Here is a 24,929-nt window from a genome sequence, read left to right as displayed (position 1 = left end):
CTCACTATCTACAGATTATGTCTTATAGTGAGTATTACAGGCATTTAGTACTTAAAAACTGTATCATTTCAGCTGTCAGTCGGGGTCTTGTTATCTTAAGACACTTTCATCTTCATTGATGGAAATTTGATTTTGAAAAACGCAAAGTGGTGAAAACAAGTTCTCAGGTACAGAAGATAGATATTATGTTGGTGAACTTTTATAGCTGGAATGGGTTAACAGTAGACATGCTTGACCACTGCTTTATGCATTTCCTATGGGACTGCACTTGGCTTTTTCTGGCAGCCATGTAGAAGATGGATGAAGCTGTGGTTGGGCATTCAACATGCCCTCCACTTTGTAACCAGGATAAAAGTTCCATGTCTGGGGAAAAAATTCTCTGATCTTTTGATCAGTCAGGTCTCATTGGTGGGACACCTACTGGCCAGCAAGTAATCACCTGTCCTATGGGTAATACCTTTAAGTGCTCTAGCTATATAGATAGCATTCCCCATGTCAGTGCTGGTCTAATCCCGATCATTTCTATCAACAGTTCAATAGGAACTCATTAGGACACGAAAGAGTCCTTCCTTCCATTCTTCCTTCCTTTCTCTTTCTTTCTGTGACATACAAACATGTTTGCTGTATACATTTACTAAACCCAAATCGACTGCCCATCATTAACTTTTGTGGGCCGACAGCCAGTTCTGGTCTTGTCTTGTCCTTGGTTGCCCTGTCAGTAGACATCTGTCTGATAATCTAGTTAGGAATGCAGCTGTTTATATGGCGTCCATATGCGTTCTTTTCACACGGTTCATGGCATTTTAACCGTTGCTCTAAATCTACTGAACTGAAGAGCAGATGTTTCCTGTCTAACATCATAGCATATTTAATATAGATATAAAACCTCCTGCCCGAACTGACTGCACACATCCTAGGCACAGGTGATGTAAAGCACACTGAACCAAGCGCTTCAGAATACTGTACGCACCTCATGGCCTAAAAACCACACATCTCCACAATCAGATTCATTATTGCCGGTAGTGTTGGGATCTCTTGGTCATTTCAAAAACATTTAGAACATTGTTCAGTGACATCTGTGGTTCATATAGATGGATATAGGCTGTTGCTTCTCTAGAAAGACATTTATATAGACTAAAAACCTATATAAAGTTTCTTTTTAAATGAACAGATGTTTCTAAAAGATTTCCACTAAGAGTAGTGATAAAATAGAGACTGCTCTCGGATGGTGGCGATGGTGGCTGTAAGCCCACCTAACAGCCACATGACCTATCCTGGTACAGGTTCTGATGCCAACTGGCTCTTCTCGGCCCAGCCAGGCCTTTTGTAATTCTATGTTCACTCTCTTTATTGACAGTGAGATACTTATCATAGGAGGGGGCGTGGTCTTTCTAGCATGCACATGAGCACCAGTTCAGCAGTGATAATCTCTTGGTGATAAAGCACTCATTGTAACTAAACAACATCACACAGCTTGATAAGAGACACATCACTGAATTCAGTGTTTTAACCCCTACATAATGCTGTCCTCAGATTACGTAGAAAGAACCTGCTGATATATTCACTTTAACTTAATCTCTGAATAAAAATAGGTAAAAGTGGACAACCACTATAACTCCTTCCCACTACACAGAGTAAGTCACGCAGCAGGTGCTGGTGAATGGAGCAGGCTCAGGAGTCCACATTATACTTACTGGCGTCTACTGTATATATAGTATCAGTGATTGGAACTGAGCAATGATCGTTGCGGTTAACTCTTTAAATACTGCTGCCAGTGGCATTAAGAAAGCGTGGTGGTAATAATAATAATAATAATAATAATAATCTTTATTTATATAGCGCCAACATATTCCGCAGCGCTTTACAGTTTAACAGTTTCAAAACACAAGTCATAAGTAACAACGCTAACAATACAATAATTAAAGCAAAATAAGACGAAATAAGATGACACTGCTCGTGAGAGCTTACAATCTACAATGAGGTGAGGGAGATACAGAGTACAGAGTACAGGGGTGTATATACAATGGTGTATTTACAATGAAGGTCCAGCCATCTTGCGGGAGTGAAGGATGGATGGAGATAGTGAATGGGCTACACACGCACACTTACACAGAGAATGACTTTGATTAGTGAATGTGATAGTCCGCTCTGAACAGGTGTGTTTTGAGGGAGCGCCTGAAACTATGCAAATTGTGGATAGTCCTGATTTCTTGGGGTAGAGCATTCCAGAGGATAGGAGCAGCACGGGAGAAGTCTTGGAGTCGGGAGTGGGAGGTACGGATTAGTGCAGAGGTTAGTCGAAAGTCGTTTGCAGAGCGCAGCGATCGGCTAGGCCGATAGACAGAAATGAGAGAAGAGATGTAAGGGGGTGCCGCACTGTGGAGAGCTTTGTGGGTGAGAACAAGTACTTTGAATTGGATCCTATAATGAATGGGCAGCCAATGTAAGGACTGGCGAAGAGCGGACGCGTCTGAGTACCGATTACCCAGATGGACGGTCCTGGCCGCTGCATTAAGTATGGACTGGAGAGGGGATAGTCGAGTGACGGGGAGGCCAATTAATAGAGCGTTGCAGTAATCCAGGCGAGAGTGGATCAATGCAACAGTGAGGGTTTTTGTTGTTTCCATAGTGAGAAAAGGGCGGATTCTAGAGATGTTCTTTAGGTGTAAGCGGCAAGAGCGGGCAAGGGATTGTATATGGGATGTGAAGGAGAGATTGGTGTCAAACATAACACCCAGACAGCGCACCTGCTGCCGGGGAGTTATTGTGGTACCACCCACGGAGAGGGAAATGTCAGATTTAGGGAGGTTAGTAGACGGCGGGAGCAGAAGAAGTTCAGTTTTGGAGAGGTTGAGTTTCAGATAGAGAGCGGACATGATATTGGAGACTGCGGACAGACAGTCACTGGCGTTCTGTAGTACCGCGGGGGTAAGGTCGGGGGAAGATGTGTATAGTTGTGTGTCATCAGCATAAAGATGGTACTGAAAGCCAAATCTGCTGATGGTCTGTCCAATTGGGGCTGTGTAGAGAGAGAAAAGAAGGGGGCCAAGGACTGAGCCCTGAGGTACCCCGACAGCAAGAGGAAGAGGAGATGACGTGGAGCCAGAGAACAAAACACTGAAGGAGCGGTCAGAGAGATAGGAAGAGAACCAGGAGAGTGCAGTGTCCTTAATGCCTAGTGACTGGAGCCTAGAGAGTAGGAGATGGTGGTCAACAGTATCGAAAGCTGCAGATAGGTCAAGAAGAATGAGCAGAGAGTGGTCACCGTTACGTTTTGCTGTCAGAAGGTCATTGGTCACTTTGATGAGTGCAGTTTCAGTCGAATGTAGGGGGCGGAAGCTGGACTGTGAAGGGTCTAGAAGGGAGTGAATGGAGAGGTAACGGGTAAGGCAGGAGTAAACTAGGCGTTCCAAAAGTTTAGAGATGAAGGGGAGATTGGAGACTGGTCTGTAGTTTGTGCAGGATGGGTTGAGAGCAGGTTTCTTTAGTAATGGAGTAACGATGGCGTGTTTGAAGGAGGATGGGAAAATGCCCGAGGAGAGGGAGAGATTAAAGATTGTAGTTAGGTGGGTTGTGACGACTGGAGAGAGAGACTGGAGGAGATGTGAGGGAATGGGGTCGGTAGTGCATGTAGTCGGACGAGAAGAAGAGAGGAGTCTGGAGACTTCTTCTTCTGTGATGGGATCAAATGTGGAGAGTGAGCCAGGGGAGATGTAGGAAGGGATGGGAGTCACAGCACTCGGTGGTTGGGAGCAGATTTCTTGACGGATATTATCTATTTTTTCTGTAAAGTGGGAGGCCAGGTCATCAGCACAAATGTCTGTGATAGGGGCTTGTGCTTTTGGCCTGAGGAGGGAGTGAAAAGTGTCAAAAAGTTTCTTGGGGTTGTTGGCTAGTGAGGAGATCAGGGTGGTGAAGTAGGTCTGTTTGGCAAGGTGAAGGGCAGCGTTATAGGTTCTTAACATAAATTTGAAGTGGATGAAGTCTTCTGGTGTGCGGGTTTTTCTCCATAGGCGTTCAGCACTCCTGGAGCATCGCTGGAGAAGTTGAGTTTGCGATGTGAGCCAGGGCTGTTTTACTCTGTGTTTGGAGGTTCTGAGGGTGAGGGGAGCTACTTGGTCAAGGGTGCTTCTAAGAGTGTCATTGTAGTGATGAACAGCCAGATTAGAACAGGAAAGAGAGGAGATTGGGGACAGAGATGAGTGTAGGGAATCTGAAAGTGTCTGAGGGTTAATAGCTTGTAGATTTCTGACTGTGTGGTAGGCAGGAATGAGCTGGGGTGGGCGAGGATTTGTGAGCGTGAAGGAGAGAATGTTGTGGTCAGAGAGTGGAAGCGGTGAGTTGTTTAGGTGGGAGATTGAACAGAGCCGGCAGAAGACCAGATCAAGGGTGTTACCGTCCTTATGTGTCTCAGAGGTTGAAAGCTGTGAGAGGCCTAGAGAGGTGGTTAGTGATAGAAGCTGGGATGCAGATGTGGAATTAGGGCTGTTAATGGGGATGTTGAAGTCTCCCAGGATGAGGGTTGGTAGTTCTGAGGACATGAAGTGTGGCAGCCAGGCTGAAAAGTGGTCAAGGAAGTGGGTGGGTGATTCTGGGGGCCGGTATATGACCGCTACCCTGAGGGAGAGGGGACGGAAGAGCCTGATGGTGTGGACCTCAAAAGAAGGGAATAAGAGTGATGGAACTGGGGGGATGACCTGGAAAGTGCATTGTGGGGACAGGAGTATGCCAACTCCACCACCAGGTCTGTTTGTGGGTCTCGGGGAGTGAGAGAATTGTAAGCCACCGTAGGAAATGGCAGCAGGAGAGACAGTGTCAGAATCCTGAATCCAGGTTTCAGTGAGGGCCAACAGATTAAGAGAGTTGTTCAGAAAGTAGTTGTGTAGGAAAGGAAGCTTGTTACAAGCAGACCGTGGATTCCAGTGGTACCAAGGTGCCCATTACCCTTTCCCCTGCAATGCTATATTGGGGTGTTGATGGTTTTCCATTTTAACACGGGCCTACTGACGACCCCCATCCCCATGACTCCAGTTTTGGTACTGTTGAAGTGCTCAGCCTATGGAGATTGTAAGATTTTACTTGTAGGAGACCATAGGAGACTCCAATTGTGATTTTTACCAATACACTGTAATACTGTTATATTGCATCATATAGAAAAAAACGATCATACTATCGTGGTCATGGCAGGTCCATGTCCTCTAAGGGGGGGAGTAAAAATAAAAAGATTTTACAAATATTAAAAGCATAAAAAGAAAAACAATTGTACTGACCTGAAGCGTAATGGCGGCTGGCAGGACATGTGTACCGCATAATAAATGCCGTAAAAACAAAGCCCAAAAACAATGGTGCATTTTTTTTGCCACTTTAATTTTATTTCCCCTTTTCAAGTACATTACATGAGAAAATTAATTGTAGCCTTCAAAACGGCAACTTGTGCTGCAAAAACAAGCCCTCGTGTGACTGTATTGCTGGAAAAATAAAAAGTTATGGCAAAGGAGAAGAAAAAACGAAAGCGCAAACATAAAAATTGGTCATGGCTGGAAAGGGTTAATGATTGATTCCCATCAACACATTTTCACAGGTTAAATCCTGCACTTGTCTGTGATACGTTTACCCGTTCTTTTACATGGACTGCACTAGTTATTACAAAGACCCTGTTATATCACCGTCCTCTGCACCTGGTCACCTCCCATCAAGTGGGATAGGGCCTCCCAATTCTCAAACATAATCTGGGAGCGAAATGAGGATTAGATAAAAGTTTAAACTCAAATATGAAATCCTTTTGTTCTCCCATATGATAAGGTGCTGCCAGAAGTGTCTGGTAATGGCTTTCCTTCAGTTTTCACATTGAAAACATGAGCTAAGCATTCCTGCGTATGGGGGAGTCAGGAGAGATAACCATTGGGACAATCAGCATTTAGCTTTGTAGCAAGCTTAAATTTTTATTAAATATTGCAAATTTCCAGAACAAATCCCAGTAAGGCTATGTTCACATGACGACCATATTTTTGGTCTGAGCACTTTCCATATAAAAAGTATGGAGAGCACTCAGGAAGCAATACATTACACACATGAAACGCGCGTTGGGGTTTTCTTCAGGTCCTGGGGACTTTTGTCTTGCCAACATGGGTTAGGGTGCAATAATTTAATCTATCTCTTTACTATGCACGAGCACTTTGTCTGAGCAATATGGTGGGCTTATGCTTATGGCAGCCATTTGGGCAACTTTAGCTTTGCATACATTGGACTGTCAATGCTCCTGTCTGCCCTTGGTAGTTTCAAATAGAATTATTGTATTGATTCCACTATGAATCATGTTCCACCACGATATCTGTGTATCTTTATACATGATTTTATTCACTTATATGTAATTCGACTTTCATTTTAATTTCTAAACAAAAGTGTTATGTTTTATTCACCAAGGTCCTGTTTTTGTATTGCTCTAAATATGCTTGTGGAGTGACAAGTGTCCACACATTATACTGTATATGGATTATCCACCTCGGTGTGGACTTTGTCTAATGTTCCTAATGAATATATGGCTAATCAATGTTATTAAAAATGTCAGACCAATATTCCACATGGATCGAGTGTCCGTATCTAAAAAATCACAGCATGCACTATTCTCTGCCTTATTTTGGAAGATGCGCGCCTATTTATGGAAAAAGTCAGAGGATCCCATACAGTACAACCATATGGCATCTGATATTTCTGGATGCATTCACCTAATTATCAAAGGAGACTGTATTTGGCCTTGTGAATTTAATTCATTGCTGACATGATCACAAAATAGACCAAAAATTCGTCCATTTGTTTCTGGATGGAAAGCAGTCAGTTTTTTGTACTCGCTTGTGAACTTAGCTCTTTTAAGTCAATAAATGGTAACGTTCTATCACTTATGATATCAGTAAAAATTAACAAATAAAGGTAAAGATTTGGGCCTGTATTGATTAGCAATTTATGGCAGTTTTTCACAGTTGAAAAGTGCAATGAAATGTGGGCATGTATACAGAGGACTGAGAGCGGCCTCCTTTTTATAGTCAGATTTTTAATACAAAAGCCAGAAAAGTGGAGGTGGCTTACTGTAACTGGGCGTAGCCTACAGTTTTTAGACAGATATATTGATTAAAATAAGTAAAGTAAAATAGAAAATGGTGAAATGTTGGTGGCATGCCTTCCTACTTATGCCTACCCAATATTTACATAATTAAAAAATAAATGTATATACCAGTTTTTATGCAGTGAAAAGTTGGAGTGAGTTACTGGATCTTGGCGTCTCCTACACTTTTTAATCAGATTTACTAACACAAAATTCTGAGAATGTGAAAATCAGTCGAAATCTACACCTGCACATCGTGGGGATATATTTCATTTTCAGACATCAGGACAATCCATTTTTTTTAATAAATTTAGTATTGGTTCTCATAAGCGTTTTTAAACAAATGTATGAAACACCATTTTTATAGGTATTGGTCAATGTGTTCAGCTCCCAATAACAATATCATGGTCTATATACATTTTTGGTAGTTAAAGGGGTTTTTCCCATAAGCAAAGTTAATTTTAAGAGTTGATTGTAATTAATACATCTTGTTATAATCATAATTTCCTCAATTGGATGTGTTTAAATAAAATGTCCCTGTGCTGAGATAATCTTATAAATGTGCCCTGCTGTGTACTGTGTAATGGCTGTGTCTGAGCATACAGGAACATGGTCTGATCATACCACAGCTCCTGGGCAGGGGGGGAAGCAAAAGAGAGAATACAGACAGGACAGGACGGGATCACAGCTGATTCTGTGATATAAAGCATTATCCTGTCTGTTTTTGAAAAAATGTTTACCCCTTTAATATATGGGAGGTATGAATTCTTAAAAGGAATATATAAAAAAAATAAAAATGGGCTAAACTAATGAAACAAAAAAAAGAAGCACCCCATCTGATATAAAATCGAATAATTTTAATATCCACATCATGGAATGTATATGTTTTTTTCTGGCGGAACATCTCTGAAAAAAAGTGAATTTGTTCTTATACTGAAAGTATGAGTGAATTTAGGTCAGATGAAAGAATTCCTGCAGAAACATCGCTTTTCTGCTCCAGTTCCCTCACTCGGCCACTGGACGCAGAGCTAACGCCGTCACTTAAATTATGTCCTTTCCATCATCGCTGGTACATAGGCCACCGGAGACAGACCGCAGAGATAGCAAAAGTCCCCGCGGGTGTGTGAGAGAGGGAGGGCAGCAGTTCCTCGCCTCCTAACCCTGACAATGCGCATTAGGCTTCCTGTAACTGTAAAGAGAAATTTCATGTAGGTTTTCACCCCAACGCTTACGGCGAACAAAGCGCTTGGTTTATTTATGTTCTGCTCTCGCCCTCTCTCCTCAGCTTACTCCTATGGCGCAGTAGATGGAAGTGCATTCAATATCTGCACATATTCATATCAATGCATTGTTTTATTAAGATAATTGTGTATAAATGATAGGGCAGACAAAACGAGGAGAGGTCGCCCATAACGTCCAACCAGAATGCAATTTTAACTTCACCAATTCCGGTTAGATAATAAAAAAGTAATCTTATTAGTTGCTAGCACTACCAATGATCTTGGATTTTTTGCATCTTCATTTATTATTTTATTATTATTATTATTATTATTATTATTATTATTATTATTATTATTATTATTTATTTTTAGACTACCATTGATTCTATGATGCTATTTATGAGATGGGGTTACATTAAAAACACAAATTAAAAATTGCAAAGAACAAACTAGCAATGACAGACTGGTACAGAAAGAAGAGGGCCCTGCTCTTGCGGGCTTACAGACTACAAGAAATGAGGATGGATAGGTAAGTTGGGGGATTGCGGCAGCTCCGATGGTGTTGAGATAGGTCATTGCAGGCTGGAAGCTTTCTTGCGTTTTCCAGTTCCAGCTCAAAATTCTGAATGTGGTGGTGGATAATCAAATATGATGGGGCACAGAATTTTAAAAGACGGGGAATACTCAGGAGAAGTTTTGGAATGGATTGGCTGAGGAACGTGTAAGTGTGGAGCAGAAAAGGTCTTGGGGGACCAGAGAATATGTGTTGTAAGAAGTCAGGAGAATAGTTTGGAGATATATGGAGGAGACAGATTATGGGCGGCTTTGTATTTATTGATTTACAATAAATGGTGAGTTAGATTCTGTTCATTTGTGTTCTACTGGCTCCATTCTAAGCCTATAAGGTTAAGTTGCCATGATGAGTTTTTAACACTTTAACCCCTTCATGACCTTGTGATTTTCCATTTTTCTGTTTGTTTTTTGCTCCCTTTCTTCCCAGAGCCATAATTATTTTATTTTTCCATCAATATGGCCTTGTGAGAGCTTGTTTTTTGCCGAACGAGTTGTACATTTGAACAGCACCATTGAATTTACCATATAGTGTACTGGAAAATGGAAAAAAAAATTCAAGTGCTGTGAAATTGCAAAAATAATGCAATTCCATAATACTAATTTTTTCTTTTTTTTGACCTGCCATTATGAGTCTCCAGGTCATTATGAGCTCACAGACACCAAACATGTGTCTTATTTATGTGGTGAAAAAAAATCTAAATCTGTAAACAAAAAGAAAATGACATCATTTTCCAAGACCCTTAGTGTCTCTATTTTTCAAGGTCTGGGGCTGGATGAGGGTTTACCCTTTGTGTACCAAGCTGACGTTTTGTATTGATACCATTTTGAGGTAGATGCGATGTTTTGATCGCCTGTTATTACATTTCATTGCAATGTTGCAGTGACCAAAAAAATGTAATTCTGGCATTTTGATTTTTTTTCTCATTATGCCGTTTACCGATCAGATTAATTCTTTTTATATTTTGATAGATCAGGTGATTCTGAAAGTGGCAATACCAAATATGTGTATTTTTTTTAGTTGTTTTATTTAGAATGTGGTAAAAGGGGGATGATTTGAACTTTCATATATTTTTTAAAGTATTTTTTTTACATTTTTTTCTACTTTCCATTTGCTTCAATAGTCTCCTTAGGAGACTTAAAGCTGTGATCTTCATCATCTGTCATGCCAACCCATCGGCGACCCGCTATCATGTGGCAGGAGGGCTCATGGGCGAGGCATGTGACTTGCTTCCCACACGATCATGTAAAACGTCATCTTCAGAGATTGACAGCAGCATTTAACATGTTAACAGCTGTGGGTGGATCTTAATTCCACCCACAGCAGTTAGGGGCACATGAGATCAGCTGTCATGTGCCGGAAAATATGCAGGGTCAGAATCGCAGCCCACATCATAGGGGATACACATACCTATACGTCATAGGTCATTAGTGGGTTAAAAAACGCAGCCTCTAAGGCTATGTACACACATTGCAGAGATGCTGAGGAAATTTCCGCAGAATTTCCGCAACTCCCGCTGCGGGAAAAATACATGGAATTTGCATGGGTTTTTCCAGCAGAAAACAATCATTTTTCATGCAATTTTCGCATGTGGAATTCAAGCGCATTCCATGCGATTTGAAGCATCGCTTGGAATGTGATTGACAGGTTGGTCACACTTGTCAAACATAGTGCTTGACTAGTGTGACCAACTTTTTACTATTGATGCTGCCTATGCAGCATCAATAGTAAAATATAGAATGTTAAAAATAATGAAAAAAAAATAAAAAATTGTGATTTTCTCACCTTTTGGCATCCCGCACAGCGTACCCAGGCCTCAGCGATGTTCCCGTTCCCAGCGATGCCTTGCTTCAATGACCTTTGATGACGTAGCGGTCTCGTGATACTGTAGCGGTCTCGTGAGACAGCTATGTCATCACAGGTCCTTGCCGCAAGGCATTACTGGGAATGGGAGTGGGCGGGAGCATCGCTGAGGCAGGGGACGCTGCGCGGGATGCCGGAAGGTGAGTATAACCCGATTTTTTTTACTTTTTATTCTTTTCTTACAGGGATATGGTAACCAGGGCCTGGAGGACAGTCTCCTCTCCTCCAGACCATGGGTACCATCCGCACATGATCCGCTCACTTTGCTCATGGTGGGCATAGCCACATGCGGAAAGTAAGCAAATCTCATGCATTCCTATGGGTGCGGAATCGCGGCAATTCCGCAAAAATAATGAGCCTGCTGCGTTTTTTTCCGCTATGCAATTCTGCCGCGGAAGAAAACACAGCATTAGCACTGCATGTGCGGAATGCTATAGGAATGCATGGGATGCGTTCTGTATGCATTTTTGCAGCGTTTTCGTGGCGAAAAACATGGCAAAAATGCATACAATCTGCAACTTGGGTACACAGCCTGATTGTTCCAGCAAAATGAATGTGATTTCTAGTAATCTCATTCCCACTGTGTGCCTTTTTATGCAGTGTAAACTGACCTGTGGTACTTGTTTCAAATATTTAAATTTCTTGCATAAATGTCCGTTTTATGTTGGATTTTTCCCCATCGACTTAATTAGATGTAGAAAATCTGCAGATAGAAAACGCATGTAAACTGCACATAACTCTTTCAATAAAGCTTTGTCAAAGACAAATAACTAGAAGTATCAAAAACAAATAAGCATTATTTAAAACGTGACATACCAACAAGAGACATAAGAGTCAAAAACAATAAAAAGGCATATAAAAAGAATTCGGGAAAAAATCCAATGGATAAAAATGCAATTAACCGAATTAGTACAGAAAATCTGCAACATCAAAAACTTACTAAATACTCAACGTGAGAATGTAGCCTAACACAGATCTAGTACAAAATAATCTACATTACAGAGTAGCATGCTGCACAATTTCCATTATTGTCAATGGGATCTGTCAGGTGCAGTTAGCGTGGATCATAAGATATGGAGCAGATGAGTGGAGATGAAAAACATAGATGGGAGTTTTTTGCTGCAGTTAGACATTCCAACTGCACTACTATTTATGATAATTTAATCATTTGGGGTGCAAATAATATGTTAAAACTGGAGATGTGTTGCCGAGAACAATCATTTTTGGGCAAGTATGAAATTTATTTCACCCAACGAACGTTTTGCTCATCAACGGCTTGTTGGCCTGTTCTTACAGGCTGATAATTGGGAAATGAGCATTCCCAGGACCACCAAAACAATCATTATGATAGTTTATTTTGCAATTTTTTCTATTACACAGCTGCTATATGTGTATTTAAATTTAATTGCATATCAAAAATATACTGTGGATTATATCATTAAAATGGAATAAAGGATTGTGAATTGTCCTAAAAAAAATCCCACAATATCCCTATAGAGAAGTACTGTACTCTAAGAATTAGCCTCAGATGGTAAGTTATCCCCTATTGGCTGTAGGACCTATCGGCTGAAGGACCTAAGTGAGCGCCATTGTCACAGGCATGTCATTATATCAGAATTTGGACCGAGTAAGGATCTTGTGGTCCTCTAGTTTGCCGGCCTGAACATGAGAGTTGAAATGAAATAGAATGTTTATTTCTGGGTAGAAAAATATTCAGAATTGAGAGTCCTCAGTAGTTGATACCTTTTAATGGCTAACTGAAAAGATGGTAACACATTGCATTATCTACTGGCTAACACGGTACAAAGATATACATCTTTCCTATTTCTGGGTAGTTAAATATAGTTAACCTTCAACAAAACAGAAGTCCTAGGTCAGAAGCAATGAGCAATGTGCACCATAGAATAAAGAAAGCAGTGTGGATTGGGAAATGTCAGAGTGTATTGGAGTCTGGGGCTGGCTAATGTCAGTAGTGTTTATTGCAATGATTTAGACCTAGACCTTTCATCCTAATTGTATGTGACAGTTGTTTAAATATGGTAAGAGATGCTGCTCACAACTGTGAGGCAGGAATGGAAATGCTGTATCTCAGTTTTCTGTGACTTTATCCTTGCCCCTCTGGTTCTCTTGAATTGTAACCACCAGTCGATCTGCAGCTTTATTTCTGGAATCAGGTCAATGTTAATCCCTTCTATGATTTAGAGCTCAAAATTGGGAGTGCCCTGACGTTAATCTAGTGATTAATGATGTAAACTGTAACTCTGGGCATAGACTATATACATTGACTTACTGTATATGTGTTATGTACAGACGTGTGCTTTCTAAACTGGCCTGTTAGCTTGAGAAATACTAAGGTGAGTGGCAGGACGTGATCAGATTTGCTGCACTTTGGTGTGAATATTGCATTTTTTTTCAAAACTGAAGTGGTATATTAAGGAAGAACACAAAGAAACAATCACACATACAGAACATAGCCACCTAAACATAATGCTTGCCAATGGAAATCCAGGTTATATAAACGATTATTCCTGCAGTCTCAAAGGTGAATTTATGATTAGGCACTAAAGCCTGTACCTGTACATGACATGGACACAATGGATTTCGTCATTCAACACAGGGAGCATTTCAAAGAAAAATCTAATTTTATAGAGATTTACTTCTGGTAACTTTAATGTTACTATCAAGCATCTACAGATTTTTAAAGAGGGTTGTCCTATCCACAGGATAGGTGATAACTTGCCAACCACTGCCAATCGCACAATTGGGAATTTTATCTCTAATGAGGAACCTTTATCCCCATTATAAAATAAAGGGGCATGTCAGAATCTTGATTGCTTCTTCATTCTTGCTCTTTAGCATTGCCAGAAAAAGCCGAGCACAGCCCCACAAAAATGAACGAAGTAGCAGTGGAGCATACGCACTGCCACTCTATTCTAATGGGGATAAAAGTTCCCCATTCTGCCTATCGGTGCAGGTCTCAGTGGTTGGACCCCACAGATCAACAAGTTATCCCTTATTCTGGGCGGGAATAGCCCAGTTAAAGTCTAGACTTAAATCCCATTGAGAATCTGTGGCAAGACTTGAAAATCGCTGTGAACAAATGTGGAAAAGTTCACGGGGTATGAATACTTTTTCAAGGCACTGTACATGACTGAAGCAGTGACTGACTTTACTGGGACCACAGCTCAACCATTGAGCTGCTGTAAACTCCGAGCATGAGACTACTAAACATGACAAACTGGAAAATAAGTGTGAGACATTTAAGAAGTTTTAGCTACATACTGTATATTATAAGAATCTGATGACATGTATGCTAATCACACATCACTAGGTAAAAGCCAAGGGGCTTTCTTGTATATTACGCGTTCACTATATTTCTAATTCTGGGTTCAGATGGGCATATTTATAATCCATATACAGACCACAATGCACAGATGGACCGCGGTCTCTTGACCAGAACGTCCAGCTTCTTATGTGCCGATGCGCCTATCAGTTCAGGTCAGGAGCCTCGCGGTACGTCCAGGCCTTACAGTCCATATAGGGGGTCTTATTATTGGAATCTAGATGAACATTCTAACATTACAGTATGACAACCACGGCAAATCCCTCCAGCTTCCATTCACTTAATATGAATTGATCTATCTTGCATTGATATTATTGGAATGATGAAGCTATATGATGGAATTCCAAATGCGTAATATATTAGTTTAGATTCACCAAAGGTACATTGTCTTATAAAACATTACTGATTTTCTCCTTTGACACCTGATGCATGTGTCTGTTCACCCACAATGGTTCTGAGATTGTAGCAAAAATGATAGAATTTCTCAGCTCTACAGAATTCTGTTCTAGCAAAAATAACTATTTTCTTCTGTTTTTCCTGCAGAAAATCCATCTTGACATCCTGCCAGCTGTTCTACAGAGCTTGCTGATTACTCATCCTTCTGTAATTACCTCAGCTGACTACAGGGTATCAATTAAATAAATCTTTCAGCAAGTATTGGGAACGGGTTAATCCTGGAGTCTACAGCATAAAGGATATACAAAGCATATTTCTATGTCTGTCGAAAATATATAATTTGGATCATAAGTGCTTGCGTTGGACACGATTCAATGGCGCTAGCTTTTGTTTGGATAGTGTTCAAGTTATTGGATGCCATATGCCTGTCATGATGAACATTCAACGCTGTCGGTGAGTTTGGTATATCAAGGCAAACCATCGATCGTTGACTGTACATCACGGCAAGACTGATGACTGCTGTTTTTGTCTCCCATCTTACCTAATGGATTCTGTACAATACAGTATGTTGATCATTTTCTAGAAACTTTTCTTCTTGGCTTGACAGTGCCCGATTTGACCATAAAAGTCCAATTATTTATTAAGTGATGATAGTTATGTATTTTTGAAGAACACAACATAGGATGGGAATATTAAGGCAGAATAAATATAGTGCTACTTCAAGGGGTTGTCTCAAGAAACAATCCTTTTTTTACAACAAAAATCAGAAACGCCCAAACATCAGTAATTATTGCTAGGGCCAGGATGTCGCTACTGTAAAGAATATCTAGCATCATGTGGCTGTCATTCATGGCCAGGTACTCCTGAGCAAGAGCTGCTAAGTTTTTCAGGATGTGGACTAAAGTGGGTGGTTTATCTCGTCTCCATGACTTACTTAAGAAATGATCTAGCATATATACAAGCCTTTGCTCCTATCTGTTGTCTTCATTTTTGTTGTTCTACTTCCTTCATTTTCTTCTCCTATGAGAAAGTGCAACCAATAGCATCTGATGGTCCCCAGTGACCATAATAGGTTCCATGAAGCTTCTACCATGCTGTTTTTCCACTGGATAAAGTAGTGCAGCGTCCTGAGCTATTTTGTCCAGTATTTTTCATAAATCTACAATGGAGCCTTCATAGCAGAAGCTAAGATGAATGTAATATTAGCACATTGTTAGACTTTTTATATCATTATTGTACAACCTGTTGAACAACAATGTTCTTTGCATGGCTAAGAAATAAAATGAGACACATTGTTAAATTTTTGGCATCCTTGGGATAATCACCTTTGATGGATGATGAATGTTCATTCCACTCGCTTGTGAAAGCATTCACTGTATGTCTCTATGTTCCTACGTGATTTAGTTTTGAATGTTTTTTCTTTCACTAAACCTAACTACTATGTTCAAGTTGGTATTACCAGTTTTAATTTTTCTGAGTGCTTGTTATAACCCATAAAAAAATTATCTGAAAAAAGCTGCTTGTGTTCAAGAAAACCAAATGGAAGGTCACAATTAACATTCATTGCTGTCGGTGGGTTGAGTTAGAAGAATAAGCTCACTGAACGATGAATGCAACTGTGTCCCTTTTTTTACAGGAGCTATGATTTCTGATATGGATTCAAGAATCTGAAACAAAAATTGCATCCCCAAACCTTTTTAGATATGTCTGTAAAGTGCACTGTAGTTGTATTACAATATTTACTGATCATTGTCGTCCCTGGATTCCATTGTCGTTCTGGTCCTCTTTTAGGTCATGTGAGCTCTCCTCTTCAATTGCATTTATACTGGCTAGTCCAATGAATATTGACTGCATCAAAGAAAATTGACTACAAATTGACAGTGGTACAAAACCATTGACAAGACTAGAACCATGTAATGTAACTTGAAATATTTTCACATGCAATTACTCTTTGGTAGTTTAAAACATTTCAAGAGAATCTGACAGTCAATTCATGCAGCCCAAAGCAATAGTTAACAAGAATCAGAGTCTGGATGCACAATGGTAGCCAGGTACGTTCTTCTCTGAAATGCTTGGACTTTTCTAACTATGTTAGAGGGAAAAATATACCTGGCTGTGATCATGCAGGAAGGCTCTGATTCATGCTGTCCATGGTTTGGGCAATATTAATTAGATGTTCCATTCAATTTGTGCATATTGAACTTCATTTCAGAGCCAAAAAGCAATTTGTCCTCAAATTCTGATGTTTCGATTGTTTTGCTGATTGAAAACCTTCAATTTCAATTGATGCAATAAATACATTATGTACTGTGTGAGTTTTATTCATGCTGTCATTAGCCTACATTTAAAGTAATCTGTCAGTAGGATTATCCCTCCTAATCTGTCTATATGTGCATGTAGGTCATAGGAAGCTGAATAAAATTATATTTTGATATCTGCAATGTGATGTCTTATTCCAGAAAAATCCACATTTTACTGATATGTAACTTACCTCTTCCAGGCTATGGGGAGGATGCTGCTTTGTAGATATGAAAATAGAGATAGGTTTCCATAGGATGGTAAAAACCTCAAGAATAAATTTATCAGGTTATTTAGTGTGAAATATGAACAGTATATGAAAAAAAGTCTAAAAATGTAAAAAAACAGTCTCTTGTATAAACCAACACCTCCTATAGCCACATTAATACATATTGCAAAAATACATTCATATATACAAAATTATGCAAAATTTTAAGCAGGTTTTTTAAAAATGCTGCAAAGTAAGAATGCTTTAAAGAAATAGAAGTGTTAATAGTTTATTTCAATCAGTTTAGGAAAAACTAAATCAAATAAATATTCAGTGTGACCGCCTTTTGCCTTCAAAACATCATCAGTTCTTCTAGGTACACTAGCACATGTTTTTAGTGGACCTCAGCATATGGTTGTTCTAAACATAACTGGTATAAATCCTTCAGTCTTTTCATGTGATCTAAGACAGACTCGATAATGTTGAGATGAGAGCTCTGTGGAGTCCACATGATCACTTTCAGGACTCCTTGTTCTTTATCCTTAAGTTCTTAATGACATTTGCAGTATGTTTGGGGCCATTGTCCCACTGTAAAGAAGGGAGGTTTGTTGGATGCAGTGAAGAGCCGGAGGCAGAGAAGGGGTTAACAGGATTTACTGAACAGGCAATAAACAAGCAATGCTTCACGCAGGGAGGCAAGATTAGTACAACAGCGATGGGAATGGTGCACAAACCCAATGCTCGAGAATAAGGTATACAAAAACAAGGTAACTTATCGCTTGCAGTTCTTGCAGGGGAAAGGCTGGAAAATCTCCTGGCAGTGGTGCAAATTGTGGACAAAGTCTCTGTCTTTGCTACGGAGGAATGAGAAGCACTATCTCCCGATGGTGCTGATGCACTGGCGTAACTACCGGGGTACCAGCCGAAGCGGTTGCTTTGGGGCCCGGCCCATATAGGGGCCCAGGTTCCCGACTCCGATCGGCGCTACCCCAGGGGCGGACCTACCGCCCGTGCAGCCCGTGCATTGCACAGGGGCCCCAGGGGAGTGGAGGCCCCTCCAGCACCGCAAGGCTAATTATTCAAATTAGCCATGTGGAGCGCCAGGTACAAGGAGGAGAGGAGCCAGCCCTGAGGTGAGATGATATCTGCGTCAGTCACGCTGTGCTGCGCTGCTGCTGTGGGGGAGGAGGAGACAGACTGTCTCACTCACTGTGCCTGTGGCGCCGGCCGGCCGGTGGCTGCAGCCACCGGTCAGTCACTTGTGTGTGTATGTGTGTATGTATGTGTGTATGATGTGTGTATGTCTGTGTATGTGTGTATGTCTGTGTGTATGTATGTGTGTATGTCTGTGTGTATATATATGTGTATGTCTGTGTGTGTATGTCTGTGTGTATGTTTGTGTATGTGTGTATGTTTGTATGTGTGTATGTCTGTTTGTGTATGTGTGTATGTATGTGTGTCTGTATGTATGTGTGTATGTCTGTGGGTATGTCTGTGTGTATGTATGTGTATATATGTGTGTGTATGTATGTGTGTATATATGTCTGTGTGTATGTATGTGTGTATGTCTGTGTATGTGTTTATGTATGTATGTGTGTGTCTGTGTGTATGTGTGTGTATGTATGTCAAGATTCAAAGAAGCTTTATTGGCAGGGCTAAATACACATTAGTTTTGCCAAAGCAAGTGTACAAAAGGGAATGGGGATAGGGACTATAGGGATGTTGGGAAGGGGCTGTAGGAAAGGTGGGTGGGGGCAGATCCAGGATGGGGGCTATAGAAGTCCATGGCATAGGGAAGGTGGATGGGGGGATGGGGCATATCCAGGGTGGGGGCCATAGAACTCCATGGCATATCATAGTTCTCTTTCTCACAGTCTATGACATTCGCTCACATACCACGCTGCTATCTCCACTGCTCTCTCTTCCCCCAGCAGGATATATGTTTTCTCTTCCTTCTTCATGGTGATGAAATCCGGGAAGAGTTGTGAGAGTCTCCTGAAGTGAGTGTCCCTCACTGCTGAGTATTTGGAGCAGTGTAGCAGGAAGTGGGTCTCATCCTCCAGGGCCTCCTGGTCACAGTGTTGGTACAGTCTTTCCTCCCTGGGCTTGTAGCTCTGCCTGTGTCGGTCGACCTCGATGGCCAGACTGTGGGCACTGAGTCTATGTCGGCTCAGGATCTTGCGGTCTCTGGGGTCCGGGAGTTTCTCCAGTTATGGTTCAGTCTGTAGTCTCTCTGTAGACTCTGGTACATGGTCAGTTTCTGTGAGCTGATGATGTTGTCTTCCACTCGCTTACGTACCTTTCCTGGCCTTCGTCTACCATCTTCCTGATTCCGGCTTTTGTCAGGTTGTTGTGATTGGTGTTCTGATCAGGTTGGGCTTGGGTGAGCTGTTCCGAGGGTCCTGGTTTTTCTGTTTCCCCTACATGTGTCAGGGCTTTATGTTGATGGGAGCTTGGATTGCTCCTACGTAGGTGAGCCCGGAATGACAGTACCCTCTTTAGAACCGTTAGGAGTAGAGGGAATCTGCCCAGCTCGGCCCGGCAACCACTGTTGGAGGTGCTCCGATGGACTTGGAGAAGGTGCTTGCAGAATTCAAGGTGGAATATTTCTGTTTGGCTGGAATCCCACCTTGACCAATCTGGGTAGGTGTGAGGGCCCCAGACTTCACTGCCATACAGGAGGATTGGGGCGATGATAGAGTCAAAGATTTTTAACCAGACCCTCACTGGTAGCTTCAGATGGTAGAGTTTCCTTCGGATGGCATAGAAGGTTTTTGCTGGCCTTGTCTTTCAGGGTCTCTATGGCTTGTTTGAAGCTCCCTGACCAGTGAATCTCTAGGCCCTGGTAGGTATATTTGTTCGTTCCTGTAAGGGCGCAGTTGTTGAGGAAAAATGAAGGGTGCTGGTCTGATTTTCTCTTTCTCTTCTGGAACACCATGATTTTGGTTTTCTTTAGGTTGACCGGAAGTGCCCAGGTGGAGCTGAATTTCTCTAAGATTTTCAGGTTTTCTTGGAGTCCATTCTCGGTTGGTGACAGAAGCAGCAGGTCATCTGCGTACAGCAGGAATTTCACCTGCACGTCGTGGAGGGTGAGATCTGGTGCTGTGGAAGATTCCAGAGCGGTAGCCAGCTCGTTGATGTAAATGTTGAAGAGCATTGGACTTAGGCTGCAGCCTTGTCTGACTCCCCGGCTCTGCTGGAAATATGCCGTTCATTTACCGTTCACACTCACACTGCAGAGGTTCTCAGTGTAGGAGCTTTTGATGACATCATAGGTCTTTCCTCCTATTCCACCCTCCAGCAGTTTCAGGAATTAGCCTGGGTGCCACAACGAATCAAAGGTCTTTTTAAAGTCCACAAAACAGGCATATATGTTCCCATTCTTTGTATTGTGGACGTGGCTCTGAATGAGGCTGTGCAGGGTGTAGATGTGGTCAGTGGTGCGGTGGTTTGGCATGAACCCTGCTTGGCTCTTGCAGAGGACGTTGTGCTCAGTGAGGAAACCGAGGATCCTCTTGTTCAGGATGCTGTTGAACAGTTTTCCCAGGTTGCTGCTGACACATATTCCTCTGTAGTTGGCAGGGTCGTACCTGTCCCCATTCTTGTGGATGGGTGTGATGAGGCCTTGGTTCCAGGTACGAGGGAAGTAGCCAGCACTTAGCACAATATTGAAGAGTTTAACCATTGCGGCCTGTATTTTTGGTGGGCTGTACTTCAGCATTTCTGGTGGGATTCCATCCAGGCCATCGGCTTTTCTACATGTTATGGAAGAGATTCTCTCTGCAACTTCCTGTACTGTGATTGGTGTATCCACGGGGTTTTGGAAATTTTTTACTTTTTCCTCCATTGCTTTTAGTTTTGCCATTATGCTTTCCTGTTCTTGGCTTAGTTCTTCATTTGGGATGTCTTTATAGAGGTCTCTGAAGTACTGGAGCCAGATGTTGCCATTTTGGATATGGATGTTGTTTTTCTTGTCTTTTGTGCCCATGTGGTTCCATAGTTCCCAGAAGGAGTTGTCTTGGAGAGCGTCTTGGAGTTGGTTAAGTTTGGTGGAGATGTAACTCTGCTTCTTCCTCCTGAGGATGGTTTTGTACTGCCTTTGTATGGTGTCATAGGCTTCCCTCAGGTATGTCTGTCTGTGTGTGTATGTATATGTGTATGTCTGTCTGTGTGCATGTCTGTGTGTGTGCATGTCTGTGTGTATGTATGTGTGTGTGTGTGTGTGTGTAGGTTAGCCTGGCCCTGGAGGAGATGCAGACATGAGGAGACTGTGATGAGGAGAGAAGGCCATGAAGCCTGGGGTGATGGGAGAAGGCCATGAGGGTTAGTGGGTGAAGGCCATGGAGGGTGATGGAAAGAAGGCATTGATGGGGAGAAGGCAATGATGGGAGTGATGGAGAGAAGGGAGTGATGGGGAGAAGGCAATGATGGGAGTGATGGGGTGATAGAGCAGGCAATGATGGGGAGAAGGCAATGATGGGAGTGATGGGGTGATGGAGCAGGCAATGATGGAAGTGATGGGGAGAAGGCAATGATGGGAGTGAGGGAGTGATGGGGAGAAGGCAATGATGGGAGTGATGGGGTGATGGAGCAGGCAATGATGGGGAGAAGGCAATGATGGGAGTGATGGGGTGAGGGAGCAGGCAATGATGGGGTGATGGAGCAGGCAATGATGGAAGTGATGGGGAGAAGGCAATGATAGGAGTGATAGGGTGATGGAGCAGGCAATGATGGGAGTAGGCAATGATGGGAGTGATGGGGAGAAGGCAGTGATGGGGTGATGGAGAAGGCAATGATGGGAGTGATGGGGAAGGCAAAGATGGGAGTGATGGGGTGATGGAGCAGGCAATGATGGGAGTGATGAGGAGAAGGCAATGATGGGAGTGATGGGGATAAGGCAGTGATGGGATGATGGAGAAGGCAATGATGGGAGTGATGGGGAGAAGGCATTGATGGGGGTGATGGAGAGAAGGCAATGATGGGGGTGATGGAGAGGGCAATGATGGGGTGGTGGGGAAAAAGAAATGATGATGGGGTGGTGGGGGAGAATGCACTGGTGGTGGTGGAAAGGGCAATAATGGGGGTGGTGGAGGAGGAGGAAATGATGGAGGTGGTGGAATGGGCAATGATGGGAGTGGTGGGGATAAGGCAGTGATGGGATGATGGAGAAGGCAATGATGGGAGTGATGGGGAGAAGGCATTGATGGGGGTGATGGAGAGAAGGCAATGATGGGGGTGATGGAGAGGGCAATGATTGGGTGGTGGGGGAAAAAGAAATGATGATGGGGTGGTGGGGGAGAATGCACTGGTGGTGGTGGAAAGGGCAATAATGGGGGTGGTGGAGGAGGAGGAAATGATGGAGGTGGTGGAATGGGCAATGATGGGATTGGTGGGGGAGAAAGCAAAGATAGTGGTAGGGGAGAAGAAAATGATGGAGGTGGTGAAGAGGGCAATGATGGGGTGGGGGAGAGGACAATAATGGGATGCGAGGGGAGAAGGACAATGAGGGGTGTGGGGGATTGGGATGTTAGGAAGGGGGACTTATAATGGCCTTAGGAACAGGGGGAAGTGGAGGAAGACGTTATCGCTTCTTATGTCTAACACAGTCCCTTAGTATGTAGTGTACTCACTATGTCTAACACAGTCCCTTAGCATATAGTGGACTCACTAATTCTGTATAACATCACCCTTAGTTACATACTTTAGTTTCCTCTTTTATTATGTATAACACGTCCCTTATTACGTGCCATCCTCTCATGTTATATATGGTGCCATCCCTTATTATATAACTTCCTCTGCTATGTATAGTGCTGTCTCTTACATAGTGTATTCTTGTTAATTTTGTTATTTACAGTGCCCTCTTTTATTACATAGTCCCCTCTCCTGTTAGATATAAAATGACTGCTGATGGAGCAGCCCATGACCAAACTACCAGTCCATCAGCTCCTCCATTAGAAAGGAAGCTTTCCCATGCTCCATCAGCCATCATTGCATTATACAGCTAACAAGACAGGACGGTATGTAATAACAAAACAGGGCTCTATATAATTCAATATATAAGGGACGGTACTGTACATAAGAGAGGGCACTGTGTAAGGGACAGCAATATACATAATAAAGGAGACTACTGTATGTAATATATACATGTATGTGTGTGTGGCTATATAATATCAATATATATATATATATATTTATAGCTTTGACGCCATAAAAGGAGGGGGGCCCAGACACATTTCTTGCACAGGGGCCCCAAGCTGTCAGTATCCGCCCCTACGCTACTAGAGTTGAGCGAAACAGGTCGAAAAATTTCAAAAGTCGCCGACTTTTGGCAAAGTCGGGTTTCATGAAACGAAACCCGACCCTAGGATGAGGTCAGCCACGAGGTCGGCGACTTACGCGCCAAAGTCGCGTTTCAAAAGTTTGTTTTGCGCTCTTTTTCAGCCAATCAGGATCCACGGACACTGTGGGCAACGTGATGACATAGGCAGGGGTCACCACCATCTTTCAGAAGGGCATGCAAGTGATTGGCTTGCTTTGGTGGGCGTCACAGGGGGTATAAAAGGGCGTGCACGCCGACCGCCATCTTACTTCTGCCGATCTCAGTATAGGGAGAGGTTGCTGCTGATTCTGTAGGGAGAGCGTTAGGCAGGGAAGAAGACAAAAAAACTGCTTCTGCTGCTAGCGATTTGGCCTGCACAACACACCAGTCACTGTGTGTGCAGTGCAAGGGGAGGCTATATAGTGGTGTATCAGTGGTGTTGGTTGTTGGGCTGCCTTCTAAGGCTTCCTGACATTCCTGCATTGCTGTTTACCCACTGCTCCGCAAACTGCTTTTTTAAAAGCAATCCCAATTTTTTTTTTTGTCCTGCTGAGAAGAAAAAAAAACTGCTTCTGCTGCTAGCGATTTGGCCTGTACAACACACCAGTCACTGTGTGTGCAGTGCAAGGGGAGGCTATATAGTGGTGTATCAGTGGTGTTGGTTGTTGGGCTGCCTTCTAAGGCTTCCTGATATTCCTGCATTGCTGTTTACCCACTGCTCCGCAAACTGCTTTTTTAAAAGCAATCCCAATTTTTTTTTTTTGTCCTGCTGAGAAGAAAAAAAAACTGCTTCTGCTGCTAGCGATTTGGCCTGTACAACACACCAGTCACTGTGTGTGCAGTGCAAGGGGAGGCTATATAGTGGTGTATCAGTGGTGTTGGTTGTTGGGTTGCCTTCTAAGGCTTCCTGACATTCCTGCATTGCTGTTTACCCACTGCTCCGCAAACTGCTTTTTTAAAAGCATTCCCATTTTTTTTTTTGTCCTGCTGAGAAGAAAAAAAAACTGCTTCTGCTGCTAGCGATTTGGCCTGCACAACACACCAGTCACTGTGTGTGCAGTGCAAGGGGAGGCTATATTGTGGTGTATCAGTGGTGTTGGTTGTTGGGCTGCCTTTTAAGGCTTCCTGACAGGCTGGCATTGCTGTTTACCCACTGCTCTGCAAACTGCTTTTTTAAAAGCAATCCAATCTCCCTTATCCTCTAGTCACTTTTGTCACAGCTGTGCCATCGAGCCTGTGACATAGCGCTCAGATATCAGTGGGCCTCACACAATCCAAAAGTGTCCAGTGTCCACAAGTGTGTGCAGAAATTCAAAATCTCCTTTATCCTCTAGTCACTTTGGTCACAGCTGTGCCATCGAGCCTGTCACATAGCGCTCAGATATTCATTGGGCCTCACACAATCCAAAAGTGTCCAGTGTCCACAAGTGTGTGCAGAAATTCAAAATCTCCCTTATCCTCTCGTCACTTTTGTCACAGCTGTGCCATCGAGCCTGTGACATAGCGCTCAGATATCAGTGGGCCTCACACAATCCAAAAGTGTCCAGTGTCCACAAGTGTGTGCAGAAATTCAAAATCTCCCTTATCCTCTAGTCACTTTGGTCACAGCTGT

At 42.5% G+C, this 24,929-nt stretch overlaps 1 long non-coding RNA gene across 1 annotated transcript in view; it reads left to right on the top strand.

The window, feature by feature from the left end:
• The window catches only part of LOC141086015 (uncharacterized), a 132,639-nt gene extending 115,706 nt beyond the window's left edge, over positions 1-16,933 (top strand). Inside the window, exon 3 of the long non-coding RNA XR_012231472.1 lies at positions 14,640-16,933. This is a non-coding gene — a long non-coding RNA (uncharacterized lncRNA). The remainder of the gene's footprint in view (positions 1-14,639) is intronic.
• The last annotated feature ends 7,996 nt before the right edge of the window (positions 16,934-24,929 follow it).

The sequence above is a fragment of the Dendrobates tinctorius genome, unplaced genomic scaffold (genome assembly GCF_039654945.1).
Source record: "Dendrobates tinctorius isolate UK_male_01 unplaced genomic scaffold, ASM3965494v1 ptg000029l, whole genome shotgun sequence".
In the NCBI taxonomy this organism is placed as follows: domain Eukaryota; kingdom Metazoa; phylum Chordata; class Amphibia; order Anura; family Dendrobatidae; genus Dendrobates; species Dendrobates tinctorius.
The sequence above is the reverse complement of the archived record's forward strand: the minus strand, read 5'-3'. Positions and strand labels throughout refer to the sequence as shown.